This window comes from Pelodiscus sinensis, chromosome 9 (assembly GCF_049634645.1).
Source record: "Pelodiscus sinensis isolate JC-2024 chromosome 9, ASM4963464v1, whole genome shotgun sequence".
NCBI lineage: Eukaryota > Metazoa > Chordata > Testudines > Trionychidae > Pelodiscus > Pelodiscus sinensis.
The window spans coordinates 45949944-45976008 of NC_134719.1; the positions used below are offsets into that span (position 1 = coordinate 45949944).

A 26065-nucleotide genomic window follows, 5' to 3' on the forward strand; every position below is an offset into this window, starting at 1 on the left:
ATTATCTATTTATGGCCAAACTGACTTATAGTAGCTTTATTGTGTCTTTATTCCTGCTCAGAATTGAAGTTATGCTTTTTGATGTTTTATTTAGGTGTTATGTTATAGTGAAGATTCCTGCATTTTCCATTCTCAAACTTTGGCATAGTTAACATGGACAGACGACTCAAGGGCATCATTAATAGAGTGGGAGGATCAGCTTCATTTTCAGTTTGCAGCTTACTCATCTTTGAGGAGTGCTCCCTATGAGAGAAATGAAGAGGTAAGAATTTTTCTGTGTTAGGGATCTCTGATGTCTGGCAAGGTTCTGACTGTTGCTGATAAAGACGCTCATCAGGAGGCTTTGATTAAATCCAAACCTTTTATAGAATTTCCAGTTTGATCAGGATACAGAAAAAGAAGGTTAGTTTGGCTCCCCCAGCTGTTCCTCACATTTCCTGCTAGTGGTTCACAGGAACACATCTTTTATTTTATTTTTTTCTGTTACAGTTATACATGTCCTTAGTATTTTAGAAGTGCTTACATTTTAAAAATACCCATAAGGTATTAATTGGGAATGTTTCAGTTTTAAAGTCATTACTAGATATGGCGGTCTCACCAGCCAACACGGCTTAGTTAAATTTTTTTTTTTTTTAGTACTTAGCCTAGTGGCAGTACAGGGCATGTTGATTTTTCTTCACAGGAATGACTGGAGAACTGTAAAAGCGATAAGGAGTCCTGTGGCACCTTATAGACTAACACAGTGGTCCCCAACGTGGTGCCCATGGGCGCCATGGCACCCGCTGGGGCATTTATGTGCGCCCACAGAAACATCTGAGCTGGCCCCGCCCCCGGCGCGCAGCACGTGTGTGGTGCTGGCCCTGGGCCCAGGGTGCGTGGGTGGCCCCTGCCCCGGGTACGCGGCACATGCACGGTGCCAGCCCTGGGCTCAGGGTGCGTGGGCAGTCCCCACCCCCGGGTGCACGGCGCATGAGTGGCCCCACCCCCAGACGTGCAGCGCATGAGCGGCCCCACCCCCGGACGCCTGGCACGTGAGCGGCCCCGCCCCCGGACACCCGGCAGCCGCGAAAGGTTGGGGACCACTGGACTAACAGATGTATTGGAGCATAAGCTTTCGTGGGAAAGACCCACTTCGTTAGATGCATGTCATGGAGAACTGTAAGTGTATCAGTTAACTGTGTACAGATTTTTGGGATACAGTTTGTGAAAAAAGTCATACAGTTGCCACCCATTTGGTCTTTGACCAGTTGGGCAGTTTGACAGTCAAGAGATGTATTTTATCGAAGAGTTCTCCTGTGTGCATGTGGCCACACAATGCAATCTTAACCACGCGTCACCCATGTTATGGCTGAGAGCATGTCATGGCCTGGCCAGCATTGGGGTCCTGCTCCGAATGTGTGCAGCATGCTAGGCCCTCATCTACAGGCTCCAGAAACTACAGTGGCTCCTGTCAGTGCCAGGGATTTGCCAAGCAGCAAGATGCACCCATCCCCTGAGGACAAGACTTGTCAGCAGGGAAGGTAAAGTACGAATCAGGGTGGGAGAAGCAGAGGCTCCCTCAATGGTTCCAGGGCATGTGATGGAAAAGACTTGCCAGCAGGAAGGAGTAAGTAGCAGCAGAGGGATTCTCTGAGAAAAGGCTTCTGGGAAGAGGCAGTAGGGGCTCTTGGTCTGGTGTTGGGAGGGGTGCTATGATCAATTTGTCTGTTTTGAAGCTGCCTTCTAAGGGTGGCTACACAGCAGGGCTTAACTTGACAAACTATGCAAATTGAGCTACATCAATTTCATAGCTTATTTTGAAATAGGGAGTATCTACACAGCACTTATTGCAAAATAGAGCTCTCTTCCTCCGACATCCCTAACTCCTCGTACAATGAGGGTTACAGGAGTCAGAGTAAGAAGTCCTCCAGCTTGACAGTATTTCGACATTATTTCAAAATAACTGCCTGATGTGTAGATGCAGACTAAGTTATTTTGAAATAATGCTAGTTATTTTGAAAAAATGTTGCTGTGTAGATGTACCCTTATAGTGCCTTAGAGCAAAGCAGACTGTATTTGTTTGCACAGCTGATGATACACACATGAGCACTTTTTAGCACAATACAACATTTATGGCTACAAAGGAGGTTAATATTCCTATTTTGCACTAAAATAAAAAAGAGGCACAGAGGTTAGAAGTGACTGGTCCAACACTATCCAACAGGTCAATGACAGAGTTTTGAATACAGCTCTGGCTACTTGAACCAAGGCCAGTCACCCATTCATTAGTAACACTGCCAAGCTGATAGGAACAGGCTGTCAGCACAATATTGGTTGTGTTGCCCAATCTGTGTAACAAACCCAAACAGACTGAGCTCTTTGTTTTACTGTAAGGTATTGTTTTGGCTCTTCTCTGCACCCTCTCTACTTTTTCAGCATTCTTAAAATATGGATCCCAGAACTGGGTGCAGTATCAAACATCAGTTTAACCAGTGCCATATGTAGAAGTAAAAATTACCTCTTACTGTTTCCCTTTTTATAAGAATGTGACGTGGTATATCAACCCCGCAGTGGAAAGCAGGGGGTGAGCTCTGCCCAACTGCTTGAAAGAGCCCCTCCCCCACAGCCCTGCTGGGAATGCTTCTGGTGAAACCGGACTATAAAAAGCCCCAGGGCAGCTCAGTCGGGAAGGACCATTGATGGGGAAGGAGTTGCTGGGATAACCCCCAGAGTGGAAGAGCGACCAGAGCTTCCAGAAGCAGTCAGGCCTAGAGATACTACCTGCAGGGCCAGTGGATTGTGGGGAGGTGACGGGGGAGACATCCGCCGGGACCCCGGAAGGAAGTAGCCCAGGCTGGGGAGTCACCCCAGAGCACTCAGCATGTTGTGGCAGGATTCCCTGTTGAGCCTGGTGGCGGCCTTAGCCACTGCCTGCAGGGCCCTGGTCTGGTACCCAGTGGAGTGGGAGAGCCCGTGTCCCCCTACCCCGTCCGTAGCTGGCTTGAGGGGCCTACACACTGTGAACAAGGCCTCAAGGCCGCATTAACCCTGACATAAGGCCCCGCAGATGGACTTTGAGCCTTTGGGCCATAAGACCTCTAGTGAGAGGGGACTGAGGGATAAACTCTGGCCACAGGGCTGTATTAACCCTGGTATAAGGGCCTGCGGATGGACTTTGATCGGTGAAATTGAGGACTAGCATCAGTAGCATGCACTTGAGGCAGCTTTGCATATCTGTATTAATTTTCCTTAAGATTCCTTTTCTGTGACATAGATTAATCAGCTGATAGACTAGTTTTTACATAATTCAATTTTGTGGGAAGTAGAGAATCCATTTAACAAACTGTGATGGGATGGAGCAGGCCCTGAAGCCCCTTGCTGGAGGCTTGTGGCCTTATCACACCCCACCCCAGAAAAGAACCATAGAGAGGTCCTCCAGACAGGCTAGGATGGCTGCAAGGGAAGCAGTCAATCAGGGGCCAGGAAGGTTGATAAAAGGAACTGAGTAACCAGACAAGAGGCATTTCTTCTTGAGCCCTCAATTTGTGAAGACTGGGTGAAGACCAGGTGACTGGCTGACTGAGGAAACAGCAGCACTGTGGACAGCTCCATGAGGAGAGCTGTTTTGGACTATATTGAGTTAAAGGTAAGGGCGAGGAAACTGTCACCAAGAAGGCAAGCCCTGCAGGCACCACTCTCCATCAGAGTGGGGAACAGACTGAGAGAACAGACTGAGGAACATTAGCAGAGGACAACAGGCTCTGATTCGGTTGGAGGGCTGAGCTGCCAAAGAGGCTTTCAGCTGACTTACAGAGAGTATGAGCACACACACTCAGCCAGAGGGAGCACTTGTGAGAGGTGAATGCTGCTTCATTATACCCACTTAAGGCACTCAATAAGAGCATCAATCTTTATTTTTGTGGATTGGATCCAGGATAATAAAATTTGGAAAGGAAAAAGAAAGATCATTCTAGTGCTTCAGAAACTACAAACAAAACATTTATGAAACATATGTATACCTCTCCATGATTATGAGCAAAAATTAGCATTCATTCACAGTTTCTCCAGTTTACCGACAAGAAATAATGATGGTTAATGAGACTGACATTTCCACCATACAGTGAAAACATTTTTCCAAAAACACTGCATAATTAACATTACTAACACACAATTCACATCAAACAACGCTACATTAGGAAGACTTATAGGTCTGGGGAATAATATCGTCCAGCGGATGCTACCTTGATCCTAATGGGAACAGTTCCAAGGCAAATGGAGGGTTGTCATGGGAGTCACCATTGTCTTTTAGATGTCACTAGGAACATTTAGTGAATGCCATCATGAAATTCTACATATGCCAGTAACATTCTTTCCCTACCCTGCTTGCTCAAGGGGGCTAGTAAGTTGTTCTTGGGTCATATCAACAGTAAAATGCAGTGTATGCTGGCCTCCCTGTTTTCTTTGGGAGGGAGGTCATGGTTTCATGTTCTCCCTACCCACCTGATTGGTGGGATGCGGGTGCTTCTTTGCTTGCCCGACTCAAGGTAGAAGAAGGCTATGCAGGGCTATGAGAATTCTTGAGTGATTATCCTCTTGTAGCAGCATGCAGTCCAATCCAAAATCTGGCCCATAATAAATTACAGATGACAAAATGTCATACAACTGGGATGTAATGCCTAGCAATATAATGGAAGACAAATGGAAGTTGCGAGGGACTTTTGTGAGTGCATTTCTCATCTATTCTCTGAGCCTAAAAAGTTACTTTACTGACACATGGTACAATTTTTTTGTCATAAGCCTTGTTGGCTTACGTCACAAAGTTCAGAATTAGATATCAAACACCCCAAAGCTATGGCGTGGGGGGAGGAGACAAAATGTATTATTGTTATGTGCTCCATTATAACTACAGGATACTGTAACACTGCAGAGGAGCATAACGTGCTTCCCAATGAACAGGGTTTAATAAATATTCTACTTCTTTGATAAGGGCATATTCTATAAGAATGTCTTCACTGATACATGTACTCAAATATTGGACTATGTGCATGCTCCGCACACTTGCACAGAGTGTCCATATCATGCTGTGCAGAACATGAGCACAATGCTATGTATTAGCAAGTACCATATCTACACTGGTGCTGTTATTTGAAATTAGTACAGATTGGACCTCCCTGGCCCAGCACCCTCAGGACCTGAGCTTTCCCAAAACGGAATTTGCCAGACATGGGGACGTCAGTGCTCCCTTCTTGGCTGCTCCACTCCCGGGCTCCTCTCCCTTTGACTTCCTGCCCTGCCATTGGCCCCACTAATGCTGGCCTGGCACAGGCTACCCATCCTGATACCCGCACACTGCTCCAAGGTCTCCCAGAGTTCCCAGCCAGGACAGCCTGGCCCCTGCCGGCCACTCTGCCACTTGGTATTTCCCACCGTCACTCCGGGTTCCATGCCTGGAATCGCCTGGCCAGACTGCATTGCTGCTAGGGCTGGCCCACTGTAAACTCCCTGGGGTCTCCAGCTGAGGCCACCCACCCCTGCCAGCCCTGCTTCAGCTGCAGGTCCTGCAGCTAAGTCTGCCCAATACAGTCCCACAGCCATCAGGGGTATCCTGGGGGTTCCAAGCTGGGGCCACCCGGCCACAGCTGGCCCTGCTGCCACAAGGGTGGGGTGTCCCCAGTTGGGCCAGGATTCCCTGGCCACCTGGCCCAGCTGATACTAGGCGTTCCTTGGCCAGGGGCTGGGGGAAGAGGAGAGGAGTGTTTCCGGTTTGGCCCAGAGAGGCTACCAGGGCACACTGGGAAGGACTGGAGGCCCCCGATTTCAAAATAAGCATCTACACAGCACTTATTTCAAATTAGTTATTTTGAATTTGGTGTTATTCCTCATAGAATGAGGTTTACCAAATTCAAAATAAGCCCTCCGGTATTTTGAATTTATTTCGAAATAGTAGTTTGGCTGTGCTAGGAAACTTATTTTGAAATAACAGCTGTTATGTCAAAATAACTGTGCTGTGTAGACATACCCTCAGTTGGCTCCTGATGTTACCTCTGGGGTTGTTTGGTCCAGCAACATCCATGGCCCAGATGTTGCCGGACCAAAGAGTCCTGGATTTGGGAGGTTCAACCTGTACTACCATTTCAGAGATAGTAACTCAAGGTTCTGCATAAACAGGGTGGCATTCTGGTACTCTTTTCTGTGCATGATTGGTATTGTCCTCATCTTCACATGTTTGCCAGTGGCAGTTCCTGATCACACTGCTTCTCACAAACTGGGCTGCAGACATGGAGCAATGGGATGAGGATCTGGTTTTGCTCTGTCTCCCAATTGCATGAGCAGATAGTTATCCAATGAAATAAGCAATCAACAAGATGCTGGATGGAACTTTGGCAGAATTTTCTGACAAACAAACATCGCTGATCCTGAACATCAATTACAACTCATTCAGATCATAGGATACAGATATGGTCAATGCTGATGTTGCTGTGGTATGCCCATGGGTAGACCATCTCTTCTGGTACAGAATAACCACAACAATGTGGTAAGATCTCAACTTTTTGGAAGCCTTAGCTCTTAAGCAGTGGCTTCAGAGTGAGGAAATGGAACATTGTAGCTGCATGAGGAGCTTGCACCTGTAATATAACAGTGGCCTGGGGGCACCACTGAGAGTCAAATCAGGGCAAACTGCTTATAACAGGGCTACTTACAGCCCAAGACTGGGGATGGTTTTCTATTCAAACCAGTCACCAAGAACACTTCAGCTGCCACTCTGGCCAGCAATAAATGACACAAGCAATCCCCTTAGACTCTCCACCTTTACCTGTGCCACAACCAGCACTGCACTGCACCTCACCAACTCGGAACAGGTTCTACTGATCCCAAAGGATGAGCCAGCTTCCCAGGTCAATTTATACCTCAGTTCTTACCCAAAGGAGCATGCTGGGCCAATCATTTAGAATCTAAAATCTAAAGGTGTATTATTAAAAGAAAGAAAAGGTTGAGAGTAGAATTGTTAAAGAAATTACATTACATACACCAATCACAAAGTTCCTGGTGAAGGCTTGCAGAGATGAAACAAACTGCTATCTTAAAAGTCTCTGGAGTACATCCTTTGTAAGGATGGGTCAACAATCCTTCCGGGCCCTTTTTTCATAGCAAAGATGCTTCTGAAGTGAAGAGCATGAATGAAGACAATGGAGGAACCCCTAGGATCTCTTTTATTATTGTGCCCATGAGGAGGAAAATCTGTAGTTGTCCCTGTGAGAAGGGACTCCCCAAAATGGAGTTTGCCACATGAGTAACTCAGCTGTCCATGTCCTTTTTAGGCAAACAGCCATGGCTTGCCTGCTGGTCGGCAGGTTTCCAGCAGACTTCCTCAGATGTTTATTGGCAACACTTAAGACCCACTGTCAGAGGAGTACTGCTATTCACTTAGTAGCCACCCCTCACAATAGGTGGGTGGCAACTGTTGCTGTCTCAGAAGCAAACATTTAAAACACAAGTACAGAGCCAATAGTCATAATATCACAAACAAAAATCATACAGGCATATAAGTAGAATAAACAGACTCAGCAAAGAATAATCTTTCAATAGACACCTCTATTGAATTTGGGACAAACACACAACAATGGATAAACCTTGATCTGCATGTTCATATTAAAATCCAACATCATCACAGCATCAAACATCGAGTTACAGAACACTCGATCCAGGGAAACCAAAGCAGATCAGAAGTAGGTTGCTATTGCCCTGTGGAAGTTGGCAACACTGGACTGCTATAAGTCAATTGCAAGCCACTTTTGCTTGGAAAATCCTGTCAGAATTGTGGCAAGCAGGTTTGTGGGGCAATTAACACTGATCTAACCACAGGTGGGTGTGTACAGAGCAATTTCTGCAAATCCAGTAATGTGCCTGAACCACTATTGCTTACTGCATAAACTTTAGCAACCAAGCTAACAGGCCCAAATTAGACTTGGACCACAGTCAGGGACAGAAAGGGTGTTTGAGTGCCACAGAGAGGGCATCTTGACCCCGCGTACTTCCTGAGGCCTATATCTCTAGTGAAATCATTGAGCTATACATTAGGAAAAACAGGAAGTTTGTCTAAATGACCTAAGACATATATCTATCAGGGGCCCTGGGCATGGAATCTCTGAAAAAGAAAAAATGCATCTGGTGAAAATGCTGATCAGAAGAAAACCTTTAAAAAGTGCTTGCCTAACGAGTTTTTGAGTGACATGTTATTGTAATTGTGGCGGGGTAGCCCCGCCCCTCCCGAAAACCGCCGGCACGCCGCGGGAAGGGTGGGAGGACTCACCCCCCGGGACGGCACAGCCCGCCGCCCGCGGCTTCAGCGCGGGGAAGCCAGCACACCGGCCGGGGAACGAGCCGGGGCGGGTGGGGGCGAGCGGAGCCGCCGGGACGCCGCAAGCATGGCGGGGGGGCTCACCCCCCGGCGCGGCACAGACCGCCGAGCACGGGGCTAACACGGGGGGGCCGGCACCCCGGCCGGGTGACGAGCCAGGGCCGGCAGATAGCGCCGGAAGAGGCCGGGGGCGGGGTGATGGCGGGGTGACGCCCGGCCCGGGGAGGGGCCGCAGGCAGATGAAGGCACGGACGTCATCTGCCTGCGACCGGCGGGCCATTCAAAAGCGGCCGTGAGCCAGGCAAGAGGGGGGGACGCCGAGGAGACGCTTCCCCCGCAAGGACCGGAGAGCATAAGCGGGTGTTGGAGGCCCTGGGTGGGGACAGAGGGAGCACCCAGGTGAACCGATTGGTTCCGGGGGAAGAAGTGGCCCAGGGCAGGGACGTGGACTGTGAGAGCAGGGGAGTTTAGGGGGCTCGACCCCCCCTGCTAGGTGGGGAGTCTTTCCCTGACCTTAGGGCCCTGGGCTGGGGTCCGGAGCGAGGGCGGGCCTGGACCCCCTTCCCCCAACCGCCGTGGGGCACGCACAGAGTGAGCCGCGTGGCGTGACAGACGACTTTGGTAACTGAGGGGGCGGACTTAAGCCCCCCCCCCGGGGGTCAATCCCCTACAGTAATACTAATGCATAAATAGGAAAGGAAAGTTTGAGTTAGTGGGACAATTTTGGGGAACACTTGGAGGGATGCCTCCAGGACTCCTTGAGGACTCTTCACATCTGGACACATCTTCGTCCCCTCCGGAAGACTGGCCATTGGAAGCCTGCCCAGTGTCACTCGAGAGCCACAATCAACTTCGGTAATTATCGAGGGTGGGCGTGTTTTACTAACCTGTTGCGGACGTGTGTATGTGCTTGAGACTAAGTGAAAGCACTCTTGTGTTGTCCTGTTTGTACCATCCAGCTATCGGTTGGACGACCGTGTCTCCCCTGAATTATCTCCTGATACTCTCTGCGAGGTGGTAAAAGTTACCAAGAGGTTTGGGTTGAAAGAACCCTGGGTAACAGTTGCCCATAACTTCCAGAAATAACTAGATTTGAGAGTGTAGGATTCTAAACTGTGCAGTGGCTGTGCTGGCACCTGTATCCCAATCATTTGTTCATGAAGGGAGGCATGTGAGTGTGTGAACTGTAAAGTTTATTTGCACTTATTCTGCAAGGCTAGGTGGACCACAGAAAGTAGATTCATGAATACAAATGTGGGAAATACTGGAAAGGTTCATGATGTCCAGGTGCTGAGGAGATCGGCATTACACTTGAAGGAGAAAGAAGGGACTTAATTCCCCAGAAATAATATTCTTCTGCATGGTGCATCTGTGCAAACTAATTTGGGGGACCTGCATATCCATTCTTAACTTGGCTCATGAAAATATACCTTAATAAATGTAACCTTGAAAATGGGAATTCAAGACCATTCTGGAGCTACTGAAAGTAAATTGCAGCCATTAAATGTAATCATGCAAATAATGTCAGCAAAACTGGCTAACCAATTAAAACACATCACTGTATAATTCCTTTCCTATTCTGTGTACACAATATAGTTTTAACTAGCAGTTATATGATCAATCAAGTCTGATGTACAAGAATGATGTAAGTCATTTCCATCTCCTGATTATGAGAAACCTTGAAGACAAGTCAACATCGTATTGAACTTGATACCTTTTGTGTTTATTTTTTGGCTATCAGGTAGTTTTTAGAAACTCATGCTAAATAAAAGATCTAGATAAAAATGAATCATAGTCTACAAACTTTGATGTTTCCAAACATTGACTGTGAATTGTCTGAGAAAGGAAAAAAATAAAGGAAGCTGAAACTGTGCTGTCAAGACTTTTATAGCACAAAGGGTTTTTTTAATGATTTTTTAATGCTCTGATGACAAACATATGAAAATGAGTGCAAAATGCACAGAAAAAAAGAAAATAACTTACATGGAAAAAGAAGAAATAATTTTATAGCACTGAAGACAGCATAAGCACAGAGCAAAACCAGTAGAATTATTTTTGCAAAACACAGGCATGTTTCACATGTTTCAATTTCTAATGTGTCATTGTTAAATCAAAGCTGAAGAGTGGCTTATTTTTATTCAGGCATACCCAGGAGTTAAGAAACATGAAGTAAGATATAATCCTACCAATAAAGCTTTCCTTAAAATCAATAAACATAACTTGATTCAATTATTTTAGGGTCTAGACAACTGATATCTTATGAATATTCAGCCCAGGGGGTTCCATATTGACTTGAATAATGTATAAAATTCAGTTCTGCACAGAAAGCTCACATAAGACCTAAGCAACATTTAAATTCAAATCACACCATTCTAGAAGGCTTAAGTGAGACTTTAGAGGTGTACAGGATCCCATGCCTCTGTTAACCTTCTGTGTAGGACTGAATGTCAACCTATTAAGTCCTTGTTTCATATACTGTTTGGCACTTAAAGGGTTAAACTGCTAGAGCCAAAATAAAGCTTTTGAGGAAAGGATGGAAAAGATAAAGTGCCTGCTGGTAAGAGAGTGTTTCTGAGAGCTAGGCCAACAAAGATGTCAGTGAACCCCAGTGGTGATGAAACACAAATCTAGACACTTATACAACCCCATTATCTCAGTGCTTCACAATCATTAAAGGATTTTATCCTCATAGTATTCTTTTGAGGTAGGGAAGTGGGATTATCCCCCATTTCCATCTTAGGAAACTGAGGCATAGTTGACTAAGTGACTTGTCCAGTTACTAAGAGAATCTGAACCAGTAACTGGACCCAGCTTTCTTGAATCACAGGCCCTATCCACTAGATGAGTGGTTGGCAACCTTTTTAGACCCAAGAGCCAAACTACACCAAAATTCAGAACAAGTGGTCAACAAAGAGCCAGTATAAGAATGCCCATTTTCATGACTGTAAATATACAACTTAGTATTACTAATAACTGACATGATTAATATTAGCATAAGTGAAACATTGTACTAAAGGACTTTATTTAATGGGACTTCTGCTGCTTCATCTTTTCACACATTTCTTTGAAGTTTACATCATAACTGGTCAAATTCAGCTTCATGCATGCATTCAGTCTGTCTTCTGTTTTTCTATTTTGGAACAAATAGAAAAACTTAACATTAACAAATCACCGGGACCGGATGGCATTCATCCAAAGGTTCTAAAACAACTCAAATGGGAAACTGCTGAACTATTATCTGTGGTTTGTAATCTATCCTTTAAATCGGTTTCTATACCTAATGAGTGGAAGATAGCTAACGTGATAGCAATATTTAAAAAGGGCTCTAGAGGCGATCCTGGCAATTACAGATCGGTAAGTCTAAGTTCAGTACCGGGGAAATTAGTCGAAACAATAGTAAAGAATAAAATTGTCAGGCATGTAGAAGAACATAATTTGTTGGACAAAAGTCAACGTGGTTTCTGTAAAGGGAAATCATGTCTTACTAATTTATTAGGGTATATCTACACTACCCCCCTAGTTCGAACTAGGGGGGGTTAATGTAGTCATATGGAATTGCAAATGAAGCCCGGGATTTGAATTTCCCGGGCTTCATTTGCATGATCCCGGCTGGCACCATGTTTAAATGCCGGTTAGTTCGGACTGCGTGCCGCGCGGCTACACACGGCACGAACTAGCTAGTTCAGATTAGGCTTCCTAATCCAAACTAGCTGTACACCTCGTTCTACCTAATTCTCGTTCGAAGCCTAATCCGAACTAGCTAGTTCGTGCCGCATGTAGCCGCGCGGCACGCAGTCCGAACTAGCCAGCATTTAAAAATGGTGCCGGCCGGGATCATGCAAATGAAGCCCGGGAAATTCAAATCCTGGGCTTCATTTGCAACTCCGTATGACTACATTAACCCCCCTAGTTCGAACTAAGGGGGTAGTGTAGACATACCCTTAGAGTTCTTTGAAGGGGTTAACAAACATGCAGACAAGGGTGATCCAGTAAATATAGTATACTTGGATTTTCAGAAAGCCTTTGACAAGGTCCCTCACCAAAAGCTCTTGTGTAAATTACATTGTCATGAGATAAGAGGGAAGGTCCTTTCATGGACTGAGAACTGGTTAAAAGACAGGAAACAAAGGGTAGGAATAAATGGTAAATTTTCAGAATGGAGAGGGGTAACTAGTGGTGTCCCCCAAGGGTCAGTCCTGGGGCCAATCCTGTTCAACTTATTCATAAATGATCTGGAGAAAGGGGTAAGCAGTGAGGTGGTAAAGTTTGCAGATGGTACCTTACTGTTTAAGATAGTCAAGACAGAAGCAGACTGTGAAGAACTTCAAAAAGATCTCACCAAACTGAGTGAGTGGGCAACAAAATAGCAAATGAAATTAAATGCAGATAAGTGTAAAGTAATGCACACTGGAAAAAAATAACCCCAACTATACGTACAGTATGATGGGGGCTAATTTGGCTACTAAAAATCAGAAAAGAGATCTTGGAGTTATAGTGGATAGTTCTCTGAAAACTACCACACAGTGTGCAGCGGTGGTCAAAAAGGCAAATAGGATGTTAGGAATTATTAAGAAAGGGATAGAAAATAAGACACAGAATATCTTACTGCCCCTTTATAAAACTATGGTATGCCCACATCTTGAATACCATGTACAGATGTGGTTTTCTCACCTCAAAAAAGATATTTTGGCCGTGGAAAGGATTCAGAAAAGGGCAATTAAAATTGTTAGGGGTTTGGAACGGGTCCCATATGAAAAGAGGCTAAAATGACTGGGACTTTTCAGTTTGGAAAAGAGGACACTAACGGGGGATATGATAAAGGTATATAAAATCATGAGTGGTGTGGACAGGGTGAATAAAGAAAAGTTATTTATTAGATCCCATAATAGAAGAACTAGAGGACACCAAATGAAATTAATGGGTAGCAGGTTTAAAACTAATAAAAGAAAGTTCTTCTTCACACAGCGCATAGTCATCCTGTAGAACTCCTTGCCAGAGGAGGCTGTGAAGGCTAGGACTATAACAGAGTTTAAAGAAAAGCTAGATAATTTCATGGCGGTTAGGTCCATAGAAGGCTATTAGCCAGGGGATAGAAATGGTGTCCCTGGCCTCTGTTTGTCAGAGGCTGGAGATGGCTGGCACGAGACAAATTGCTTGATCATTGTCTTCGGTCCGCCCCCTCTGGGGCACCTGGCACTGGCCACTGTTGGCAGACAGGCTACTGGGCTAGATGGACCTTTGAATGCAAATTACCTTTGATGTGATTCAAATCAGAGAAAGCTTGCTTACACACACATAGGTGGAGCCAAACATTGAAAGTAAGGCCAAGCTGACATTCTGCATGGTATTCTATGTGACAGGAAATTTTTTCTTAGTTTGCAGAATCAGATTATCATCGTGCTCCAATTTCTTCATGTTAGCTCATTTGTGCAGTTTTGCCAATTCTGCACGTTGTTGAACAAAGCATTCTAAATCAGAATTCAGCTTGACAAATTTTTCCACCCATATATCCGACTCCTTGAAATCTGCTATTTCCATTTCCAGATCTCTGACTGAGATACCTGGAATGACTGTCAAATCCAGTTCTTCAATGGACATTTTATGTGTATGAATCATAAACGTATACAGAGCACTATGTTTGCAAAAGTCAACAAAACGAGACTCAAATGCTATCAGGAGCTCAGAAACAAACCCGGCAAACTGTTGCAAATCAAGGCTGTTATTCGGATTCTCTCTCTGATACGAATCATGAAACATTTATAATCTTTCAAAATGTGCCAGTCTGTCTGTCTCGATATCTTTGATGAAGACAGTCAATTTTGACTCAAATGCAAACACTGCCTGCTGCAGTCTGGACTGTATTTCCTTGCCCTTGTAGCTTAAAGTTCAACTCATTCAAATGACTGGTAATGTTGACAAGATAGTAAAACTTGAGCAACCAGTTACAGTCTGAAAGCTCGTTGTGCTTAACACCCTTCATATTAAAAAAATTACTTAATCTCAATAAAGCTGGTGGCAAAATGAGACAAAACTTTGCTATGAGATAACTAGTGAATATTGTACATTAGTAGATTGGGGTATTTGGAATCTGTTTGCTTGAGCAGTGACTGAAATTAACAGTGATTAAGAGTTCAGGCAAGAATCCAACTGACAGTCTGAACGACCAGTCCCATTACATTTCTGAGATCGGTTCCACAAGATTGAGCACAAAGTGCCTCCTGATGCACAATGCAATGAAAGCTCAAAAGTGGGTAGGTCAGCTGTTTTGACCAAGAGTAAGGAATCCCCTGTATTTGCCAACCATGCAAAGTTCACCATCCGTACACACAGACAGAAGATGATCCAGATGTATTTCTCACTGGTTTACTAAGTTCATTGCAGTTTTAAGGATTTCTTATCTCCTTGTTCGATTTTTCATTGGTAATATCTCAATAATTTCCTCATGCACAGCATTTCCACAAGGATATCATTCCAGAATACACAATGTCACATATGCCGGTTGTCTTGTCCAGAGCAAATGAAAAATAAGTCGTTGTACTCAATTTTTGCTTTTGTTCCTTGTTGATTTGATGGGCCATTTTCACAGCTCTGTCATGAACTTTTTTTGCCAATAATGGCATGTCTTGAATTTTCTGTATGTTTTTGTCCTCATTGTGAAACTCATCAAATAGTTCATGACCAATTTTTAGCATGCATTTCTTAACATAATCCCCATCAGTGAAGGGCCTTAATTCTCGAATAATGCTGTATGAGCCCACAAAACTTCTGGAATTTAAACTCCCACCTTTTTTTGACCATGCCAGCAAACTATTTTGTCCAGTGTTCATTTTTTGCTGCAGCTCCTCGCAGGCTTTTTTTTTTTCAAGCGTCACCCTCAGGGTATTTTGTAGCAAATGCTGCATGTTTTGTCATGAAATTAATTTTTTGTTGGTTGGTTTGTTTGTTTGTGAACTGTCCTTCACTATGGTTGAGATAGGGTGGAGATCCTGTCCATAAATGCATACAAGTCTGTCCACTCCTTTTGAAAATTTAATTACTCATCATCTCTCTTTCTCTTCGTCATTTTTACTGTTAGAGGGGAACAGAGTTCACCATCACATATGATGATGGAAAGTTTTCTTGACCAATCAAATCAAAGGAGAATATACATGATCCCCAATGCATGAAGAGGATGGATGATTGTTAAAATGAACAGTTAAAGGTGAAATAGACAAAAAACCCACATCTTGACATGAGTAATTATGTGTTTTTAAAATTTTGAATTAATTTTTCATTTTAATTTAAAAAGTTGTGTGTATTTTGGGGATGACAAAAGAGCCATATTTGATTCTGTACTGAGCCATATTTGGCTCTAGAGCTAGAGGCTGCAGATCCTTGCACTAGATTTTCCTTCCAACACCAGAAAGAAGGGTTACAGCTAGAAAGGTGAAAGAAACAGCTAGGCTGTGTCTACATTGGCACCCTTTTCCGGAAAAGGGATGCTAATGAGACACTTCGGAATTGCAAATGCCATGGGGGATTTAAATATCCCCCGCAGCATTTGCATGAACACGGCTGCCGCTTTTTTCAGTCTCGGGGCTTTGCTGGAGAAAAGCGCCAGTCTAGATGGGATCTTTCGGAAAATAAAGCCTTTTCCGGAAGATCCCTTATTCCTCTTAAATTCAGGAATAAGGGATCTTCTGGAAAAGGCTTTATTTTCCGAAAGATCCCGTCTAGACTGGCGCTTTTCTCCGGCAAAGCCCCGAGCCGGAAAAAAGTGGCAGCCATGGTCATGCAAATGCCGCGGGGGATATTTAAATCCCCCGCGGCATTTGCAATTCCGAAGTGTCTCATTCGCATCCCTTTTCCGGAAAAGGGTGCCAATGTAGACACAGCCCTAGAGGAGTAAATGGATAGTAAGTTAGCCATAGGGCTGAGCAAATCGCTGGAGATTTGAAAATCAGGAATGTTCCATAGTAATAAAAAGACCAGATATTCTAGGTATGTATTTATACAGCTTGCCCAACAAGTTTAAAGTCCTCTGGGCCACAGCAGATCCATTATGTAAATGACATGACACACAACTACAGGTGTAATACAAAAGGGGCCTCACAGAAAGACTCCACTGAGTGCTACAGAACGCCTTTGCACAAGACTATAATGAAGGCAGATTATATTATGATATTACATTGAGCCATTCCATAATATTAATATTTCCTTAATATCAACTTTAAAAATAACTTGAATACTATATAGTAAAGTTAAGATTAATAAATAAGATGGATAATACATAACTAGAATACCATATTATCATTTATTTTGCTATAGTGCTGCTATCATATTGTCAATATAAATAATAGCAATATGATCAATATGACATAATGCTATTGTTTATATTGACAATTTGATACTAGTACTTTAGTAAAATAGATGGTAATACGGTATTTTAGTTATTTTTAAAAGTTAATTCCATAGGTGGCAGGAGTACTTAAGTGTCTGAAGTTTTCCATGATTCTACTGAAACCAAGGAGACAGTCAAATCCATATGTCCATGCAGCTATGATTGCATGGAATTCTGACTCTAGTCTTCATCAGTAGTCAGTTCCTGTAGAATATCAAGCCATTCTATAGCAGTTTAACTTGTATGAATTAACTTTTGTCTCAAAGCAAAGTGCTTCCTGGTGGCAGAGGGCTTTTCATCCATCTTCCTTAAGCAGAGTGTGCCTATGGCTATTGTTACCATTTTAGATTATTCTGTTTGGTTTGCTGTGTTGTACAGAGCTCTCTTTGCTTTGGTGGGTTCAGAGTATTAGATAAATAAGATGACTGGGTCAGACTCTATGATTTGCTGTGGAATGTATGCAGTTCCAGGGATTGGGGAGCTAGTTTAATAAGACAGCTGAGGTTTTTATTAACAAATTCTAGGACTCGATAGGATATAGACGTGGCATGAGGAATGTCAGGAATTGGGAGTCATGCTACCACAGGGCAAGAACACAGAGCACACAATCATCATGCTGAGATCTCGAATGATGCTCGAGAGGATTCTGAAAGAGTATATGGAAGTATGTGGAAAACCTGAGGTGGAAACTGGACCAGGGCCAGGCCTTCATGGTGACATGCAAGTGAGATACCAGCAACCACTTTCTTCATGGGAGCAATTTCACCTGATTTTCTACCTTGAGATTCATCTACAGGGCCTAGCTCAATTTCATCTTGCTGAAGGGAAATATCTGCCATGGAAAATCAGGACAAGCAATATGTAAAGGTCAGCTGTACCAGTGAAATGCTACCCCATGTCTTGTGTAGCATCAAGCCCCATTCCAGAACCTGGCAACTGCACTACGACACTATTCCAGGTTGCCTTGTAAAGCCATCCCGCCACCTGAGGTGAAGGTGTGAACTCCTTCTTCTGTGATGACCAGACTCAAAAGTGGAGAAATATGCTTCTGGATGATGCCTTCAGAGCAAGGGTTTACAAGATTCAAATATATGTGCTGATCATCGGAGGCCTGTGTGCATGGGATCGCTGTTACAAGCTCATATGGTACATATGGGAGCATTGACTCTTATGGGTGTCTAGGAGTGGTGTTTAAGTTTTCCTAGATTACTGGGTGGGGGCTTGAGCTGTTTCTGTTTTATATGATCATTACAAAAAAAACTGGCTCTCAACCTGACAGAAGGGTTACATGCTTTTCCTGTGTTCCTCCAAAAGCCAGTGAAGAAATGGCAGTGTATATCAAGTGACTATCGACTTCACTGTCTGGTTTTGGCCCCCGCTACCACTTAAGTCCCTGTTTCATGGCAGTAAGCGGGTTAAGGGTTTTTTTTTCTTTGTGCCTTTAAAGATATTGTGTTGGTAAATAGCTCAAAATAGTTCTAAATAGTTCAAAAACTAAACTTATTTTTAAAATGCCAATAAGTATTTATTTAAAGTGTACCATACAGATTTTTCAATTGAAGAAAAAAGCTGGATCTCACTCGGATTAATATATTTGGGGAAAATTCTCAACTTAAAAAGTTTCCTATATAGAGATATAGGTGTGTTGTCAAACAAAAGCTACGTCTAGTGACAGGCAGAACTGCATCAGAACATACAGCATCCCTCCACAAAACTTACTTCAATACTTTTAAAGGTAAAGAGGAAGACTTATGCATTCCTTTTCAGTTGCATATTGTCTACAATGCTGTCAGTAACACTCAGTTCCCCTTTAAGGCTTTTACTTCCACCTCCATCCTGTGCCTCCTGAGGTCACTGTTAAGGTTTTGTATTAGAGAGCAAGTTTGAGAAAGTGGGGCACATTGTCTATTTCTATCGCTTCCTATGGTTTCATATAGTGGATAGCTTCCCAGAGACAAAGATAAGGCAGCTGGCAAAGGTTTTCTGGCCTGCATTGTGCACGAGGTCACAATAGGTGATAATGGTGGTACCTTCTGACCTTATAGTCTATGAGCCTATAAGCTGAACTGTCTGGCAACCAGAGAGAGAAAAACTGTGCTTCAGAAGATGCTCTCATCTACGCTGGCCCTTCTGAAGAAGTTGAGAGACCAAAAGGTGCCTCAGTAAATATTTTATCACCAGCACTTCATCCTCATTTAACAGGATTAAGAGTAGTCTGTGGCGCTTCCCTGGAAGACAGAGGGTGATGAGGCACCTTCCCTCAAGCAGTCCTGAACCTGAGGAAGCCTTGTCTGTGCCTTCTTAGGGTCAGTACCCTTATGCTCCCAGAGACGGGGTGTGTACTGCCTTTCAGGCCTTGCTTGCTCTCTCTCTCTCTCTCTCTTTGCAGGTTACCAATAGGCATGCAAACCCTGTCCCAGTCCAAGCTACTCTCGATTCACAGCACAGTCCTGGAATTCTCAGAGCCTGCTCCCAAAGGAACAGAACACCCCAGATTACCGGTTATACAGCAGCACACAGCTCTGTTTAACTCATTGTGCTTAGCTATTGTGGCAAGGACCCCTCTTCCCCAAGCCACCACTGGGTAGGCCTACTCCCCTTAGCCCCCAAATTTGGGGTTTTGCAGCGGGTCTCAATGGTAGGGAGCCCAGCCAGGTGCCCTGAGGCTCCCTCCCTAACTGTCTTTACCTAGTGCTGGTCAAAATTGTTCTCTCCGAGTTCTTCCTCTCTGTCTCTCCACCACCTTCCTTTCATCCTCTCACTCTCCCCTCCAGCCTCCAATTGCTGAGGCTTTTAAAGGCCCTCAGACAGACAGTAGAGAAGTCAGCTGGCCCCAATTTGCCTGAGTCAGCTCCCTCCCAGCTGCATCTAATTGGGCTATAGTTCTCTGCTTCTTCTCACAGGTTTTTTTTTTCCCCTTTTGGGCTTCCTTTTCCCTTCTCTGCAGCAGCTCCCTGGCCTGACCCTGTCACACTGGCTGGCTGTGTCTACATTGGCACCCCTTTCCGGAAAAGGGATGCTAATGAGACACTTCGGAATTGCAAATGCCGCGGGGGATTTAAATATCCCCCGCGGCATTTGCATGAACATGACTGCCGCTTTTTTCCGGCTCGGGGTTTTGCCAGAGAAAAGCGCCAGTCTAGACGGGATCTTGCGGAAAAGGGCTTTCAAGTAGGAATAAGGGATCTTCCAGAAAAGGGCTTATTTTTCGCAAGATCCCGTCTAGACTGGCGCTTTTCTCCGGCAAAACCCCGAGCCGGAAAAAAGCGGCAGCCATGTTCATGCAAATGCCACGGGGGATATTTAAATCCTTCGTGGCATTTGCAATTCTGACTGGTCTCATTAGCATTCCTTTTCTGGAGAGGGGTGCCAATGTAGACACAGCCACTGTGTCTAGACTGGCCACTTTTTCCGGAAAAGCAGCCGCTTTTCTGGAAAAACTTGCCAGCTGTCTACACTGGCCGCGTGAATTTCCGCAAAAGCACTGACGATCTCATGTAAGATTGTCAGTGCTTTTGCGGAAATACTATGCTGCTCCCGTTCGGGCAAAAGTCTTTTTCCGAAAAACTTTTGCACAAAAGGGCCAGTGTAGACGGCAGAGATTTGTTTTCCGCCAAAAAGCCCCGATCGCGAAAATGGCAATCGGGGCTTTTTTGCGGAAAAGCGCGTCTAAGTGCTTTTGCGGAAAAGTGCTTTTGCAGAAAAGCGTCCTGCCAATCTAGACGCGCTTTTCCGAAAATGCTTTTAACGGAAAACTTTTCCGTTAAAAGCATTTCCAAAAAATCATGCCAGTGTAGACGTAGCCACAATGTTTATAGAGAAAAGCAAGTGTAAGAGATCAGAGATTCAAGTGATCGCAAGCAGAAATATTGGAAATAATGGGTTAATCAAAAATAAAATCATGGCATGCACACAAGAACCTAGATAGAATTAATAAGACATTGTCATGTCATAAGAATGGAAGCTCTCCCAAAAATCTTCTGTACATACCATGAAACAGGCTTGGCTGTGACATTGTTCATGAAATGAACTTGCTGTCATCTTGCCACCTCAATGGAAAGATCTAGAATTTGTCTTACTCTGCAGTTATAAGACAAAAATCCATTGCCTGCATTTTTAAACAGGACAGCCCCTGTTGTGTGTGTTTCCCTATGTAGGGCCTTTCCTGGAGAATTTGCAATTACTCGGTTAGCATTTCACTCAGACTGCAAATGGGTGCCATTCAATACTCAGTGGACGATCTTAAGAACACTTTTCAGTATATAGTCATAACTCCTTACATATTAACCATACTTACATTTCACTCTTATGAAGACCAGTGTGTTACAGGCTTTCAGTAAAAACCTTCCATGACATTCTTGGGTAAACTAGTAGCTAGATGCCAGGTCCAAGGGATCTTTGTAACCCTTATGGGTATGTCTACACTACCCCGCTAGTTCGAACTAGCGGGGTAATGTAGGCATACTGCACTTGCAAATGAAGCCCGGTATTTGAATTTCCCGGGCTTCATTTGCATAAACTGGGCGCCGCCATTTTTAAATCCCTGCTCGTTCGAACCCTGTGCCGCGCGGCTACACGCGGCATGAACTAGGTAGTTCGGACTAGGAAGCCTAGCCCGAACTACCTAGTTCGTGCCGCGTGTAGCCGTGCGGCACGGGGTTCGAACGAGCAGGGATTTAAAAATGGCGGCGCCCAGTTTATGCAAATGAAGCCCGGGAAATTCAAATACCGGGCTTCATTTGCAAGTGCAGTATGCCTACATTACCCCGCTAGTTCGAACTAGCGGGGTAGTGTAGACATACCCCGAGTGTTCCTGTGACCTCTACTCATAAGTGTGACAGCAGCCATCTCGGCCAACTCACACCCTGACCAGTGAGTGACAAAAGCAAAATGTGAGACAAATGAGTGAAATGTGAATTTTGATGATTCACACAATAATTTAGAGCCTAGCAAAACTGAAGTACAAAGTCTTTTTTAAAGCAGCGTTTTTACATGCATATGACATGCACCTCTACAATCCCCATTCCTTCACACATCAGCAGTAGGGTTTGAACTCCTTGACCCTTAGCCCTGATGTACACTAGGACTTCATTTGGAAATAACCCCCCCAACGTTGAATTTATAAGCGGAACGTTCACACTACCAACCCCGTTATTGCAAAATAACAGGCCACAACTAGAAATCTGTACTTCTGCTTTTCATCAGGAATAGAGCTAATTCTGAAATAGTTATTTGAAATACTGGTAGTGTGGACACGCTGGTGCCGCTATTTCAAAATAATTGGCCTCTGGAGGCCTCTTGCAGCTGCAGCTCTGACTGCACCAACTGCATCCACTGCTCTTCTTTTCCTGTGGAGCTCTCAAATCCTGGGACAAAGAAAAGGCGAGAGACCCCAATGTGCAAACCCTGTGCAAGAGACCAGGACCCAAGGCAAAGGTGAGCGACCCCAGTGCTCCCTCACACCCTCTGACGGCTTCCAGAACTTCTGCTGCTCTCACGGCCTCCCCTACCCAGTGACACAGGAGAGCTCTGGCCTGGACTGGTGTGGAGATCCCAGGATCTCATCAAGGTGTGTGTGGGGGGGGTAGAGTCCAACCTCCAGGATCTCGGCAACAAGAAAAAGAACATGAATATCTATGGCAGGATTGCGACCAGCCTGGCCGAGAGAGGGCACACCAGGACCTTTAACCAGTGCCACATGAAAATAAAAGAGCTGGGGCAGGCCTACCACAAGGCCAGGGAGCAGAGCAGACGCTCTGGGATGGCACTGCACACTTGCCACTACTCTGAGCAGCTGGATGCCATCTTGAGAGGGGGACCAGTCACCTCCCCCGCCTCTGTCGTTGAGTCTGGCCAGGACATGCCCAGCATCAGCCTGCAGGAGGTGGGGTCATGGAGGAGAATGACGATGACGATAAGGAGAAGACGGCCAGCCAAGCGACCATGCCCACCAGTCTGGAGCTGCTTTTCACTTTAGAGCCACTCCCCCAGCCCCAGGATGTTTCCCAGGCTTCCGAGAAAACCCGGGAAGGGCACTTCAGGTGAGTTCTATAACTTTCCCTATCTTCAAGCAGGGGCACGCAATGGGCTGTGAGGGGCTATACATGCCTCTCTTGGCCTACTCAGCCTGGGGGTCACATAACAGCTTGTTCATGTGTGTGCACATGGAGTGCCAGTCTGGAAAACTCAGCTCCCTGAGGCTCTGACACAGGAACCCCTCAATTCTTCTCACAAGGTTCCTGGAGAGGCCTGCCTTATCCCGGCCTCTGTGGTGGGACACGTTCCCATGACAAGCCACCACTTGTGGTGTATGAAGGCACGGTCTCCGGCCGGTGCAAGCATGAAATCATTTTATTGCAAGATTACAACTGTCTTTATACCCTCTCAACTTCCCAAAAGTCCACATCCTGCTTTTCACAAACTGTGCTTTTTCACAGCCCCAACACAGCATTCTCGAAGGTCGTTGACTCGGGCAGATGTTATTGTTGGCTCAGGACTCTTGCTTGGTTTCGTCCTTGGGATGCCCTGTCACGCAGCCAAAGCACTATACTTGCTGATTCTCTACAACCACTAATTAATCTGGGGTCATGGAAACACACAGCAGTGCCGCACGTGGCACAGGGTCTTGCCTGCACTCAGATAGCATCCACTCCCGATCAAGTGCAGTGATGCAGAGAACACTGATAGGGTATGTCCACACTAGCTCGTTAATGCGAGTTAGGTAGGTAAATGAGGCGACCGGAGTTGCAAATAAGCCCGGGATTTAAATATCCCGGGCTTTATTTGCATATTCCCGTCCAGTCGCCATTTTGAAATTTCACTAACCCGAACTCACTGCCACGCGGCTACATGCGGCAGTGAAATGTTAATTCGAACTAAGGACTTAGGCAACAAATGGCCTAAGCAACAAATGGCCTTGCTCGAAGCACATCACCATTGTCTGAACTGAGACCTTCAGTGTCAGCTCAGAGATTAGGGCTAGGCTTCATGCACAGTGTCTCCTGGGATGACTGCTTTTTTTACTTTTTTTCACAGCTAGGACAGCTGCAAGCTTGGCGCGTCCCCCGCCTCCCACTCAATCTACCCGACTCAGCGGGATCTGTAGGCTTAAATGCACCTGGGAGGAGCGCATGAGAGAGCAGATGGCGTGCCCGCAGTGCCTCATCCAGGGACTCAAGGAAAAGTGCCAGGACTCAGCCGCCAACCAGGAGGAGCACTGGGCCCACAGAGAGGAATTCCAGGCTGACTGGGAGCAGAGAAAGGCCACCTGGGATGAGCTGACACACCAGACCGATGCCATATTCTCCACCCTCACCTCGGTGATGGAGCTCATGGTGTCATGCATGGTGTGGGCCACCAGCCACCTCTCTGCCCACCCCATGGCTTCCCCTCCAAGCCTCTCCAGGTCCCAGAACACAGGCTGGTGGGGGCTCTAGAGCAGCTGAAGACTCCCGACCACCCGGAGGCTGGTGCAAGTTCCTGTCCCATCTCTGATTCCTCCCCCCTTCCAGGTTCTTTACCCAGTCCCTTCCCTGTTCTATGTTCCCCCAATAAACAGCCCTGTTTTTTCAAGAAGCATGTCTTTATTATTTGTGTTTTAAAAAAATTTGTAAGCAACCTCGAATATTTTAAATAGATAGGTAGGGTAAAAATATTTTAAACAAACAAACAAACAAATATTTTGCCCTGCAGGGGAAGGGGGAAGGTAGGAAGGGAGAACAGGGGAAGGGATGGGTGAGGAAAGACACACAGAGGGAACGCAAAGGTCCTGTAATGGGGTGACACACCTCCCATGAGCACCCCTCGTCTGGCCTAATGCATTTGCCTGCACTGCCTCTTTAAAAGCTTTTTGGCTTCTCAGCCCTCCAGGTGAGTCACACTCCTGTGTGATACTCAAACTCCTTCCAGGGTACAGACCTAACAGGGGCCCAATCTGGTGTCCTCGGCTGGTGTCTCCATGCCTATCTCTCAGTTTCCCCTCAGTCTTTCTCCTCTCAGAGTGACATCTCCAGGGCTTCCCCTCAGTCTTGAGCTCTGCCTCACACTGATTGCTGCTGAGCTTTGTAGCTCGTTTTGTAGGCCTCCCTGGCTCCTGATTGGTCAGTTCTTCTAAAGTCTCTCTTGGAGGACTTGTCTATGGCTCTTTCTGGGGCAGGGCCTTGTCTGCCCTGTCACAAGTCCCTGACTTTGCACAACTGACTTTGCACAAAACTCCCTCCAGGCCTCTCACATGAGCATGGCCCCTTGGTGTGCTCACTGAACAGCACGGCTACATCTAGACTGGCATGATTTTCCGGAAATGCTTTTAACAGAAAAGTTTTCCATTAAAAGCATTTTCGGAAAAGACCGTCTAGATTGGCAAGGATGCTTTTCTGCAAAAGCACTTTTTGCGTAAAAGTGTCCGTGGCCAATCTAGATGCGTTTTTGCACAAAACAAATCTCAGCTGTCTACACTGGCCCTTTTGTGCAAAAGTTTTCCACAGAAAGCACTGATTTCTTACAGTAGGAAGTCAATGCTTTTGCGGAAATTCAAGCGGCCAGTGTAGACAGCTGTCAAGTTTTTCCGGAAAGGCAGCTGATTTTCCAGAAAAACTGGCCAATCTAGACACAGCCCACTGGTATTGGCTGCTCAAGTTCCCTGGACAGACGTTCAGCCTCAGCCCCCTCTCCCCCCCCACCCTGGCAGAAAAGTCTTCCCCTTGAGCTCACATAGGTTGTGGAGCACACAGAAGGCCACCACCACAAAAGGGATGCTGTGCTCGCTGAGGTCTAGGCGAGTGAGGAGACTCCTGAACCTCCCCCTTGAACTGGCGAATGCACACTCCACCACCATGCAGCACCTACTCAGGCTGGCATTGAAGTGCTCCTTGCTGGGGTCCAGGCTGCCTGTTTAAGGAGTAGCTGTGTTGCCCAGGATCACTATTGGCATGTCCACCTCCTTGACTCTGATGGTGAGGTCAGGGGAAAAAATGCCAACCTGCATCTTTCAGAACAGGCAGGAGTTCCAAAAGATGCGGGTGTCGTGTGCCTTTCCCAATCATCCAGCATTGATGTTGGTGAAGTATCCCTTGTGATCCACAGGGGCTTGCAGCACCATGGAGAAGTACCCTTTCCTTTAGATAAACTCTGAAGCACAGTGGTTGGGGGCCAGGATGGGGATGTGGGTGCCATTTATGGCCCCTCCCCTGCAGGTGGAGACACCCGTGGTGGCAAAGCCATTGACAATGGTGTCCCTTTTTCCCAGAGTGAGACCCTCCATAGCAGCATATGGTTGATGGCCTTGGTTACCTGCAGGAGCATGGCCCCAACTGTGGATTTCCCCTTACCCAATTGGTTTCTGACTGAGC

At 45.6% G+C, this 26065-nt stretch overlaps 1 long non-coding RNA gene across 3 annotated transcripts in view; it reads left to right on the forward strand.

Annotated features, from left to right (window-relative positions):
* Positions 1–26065, forward strand: part of LOC112544212 (uncharacterized) — a 107325-nt gene that overhangs the window by 19120 nt on the left and 62140 nt on the right. For 2 of the 3 annotated variants that reach the window (XR_012905986.1, XR_012905985.1), the window contains exons 3-4: positions 95–262; positions 23754–24258. This is a non-coding gene — a long non-coding RNA (uncharacterized LOC112544212). Of the gene's footprint in view, positions 1–94; positions 263–23753; positions 24259–26065 lie in introns of those variants that run through there. The other variant, XR_012905987.1, reaches the window with a different exon arrangement.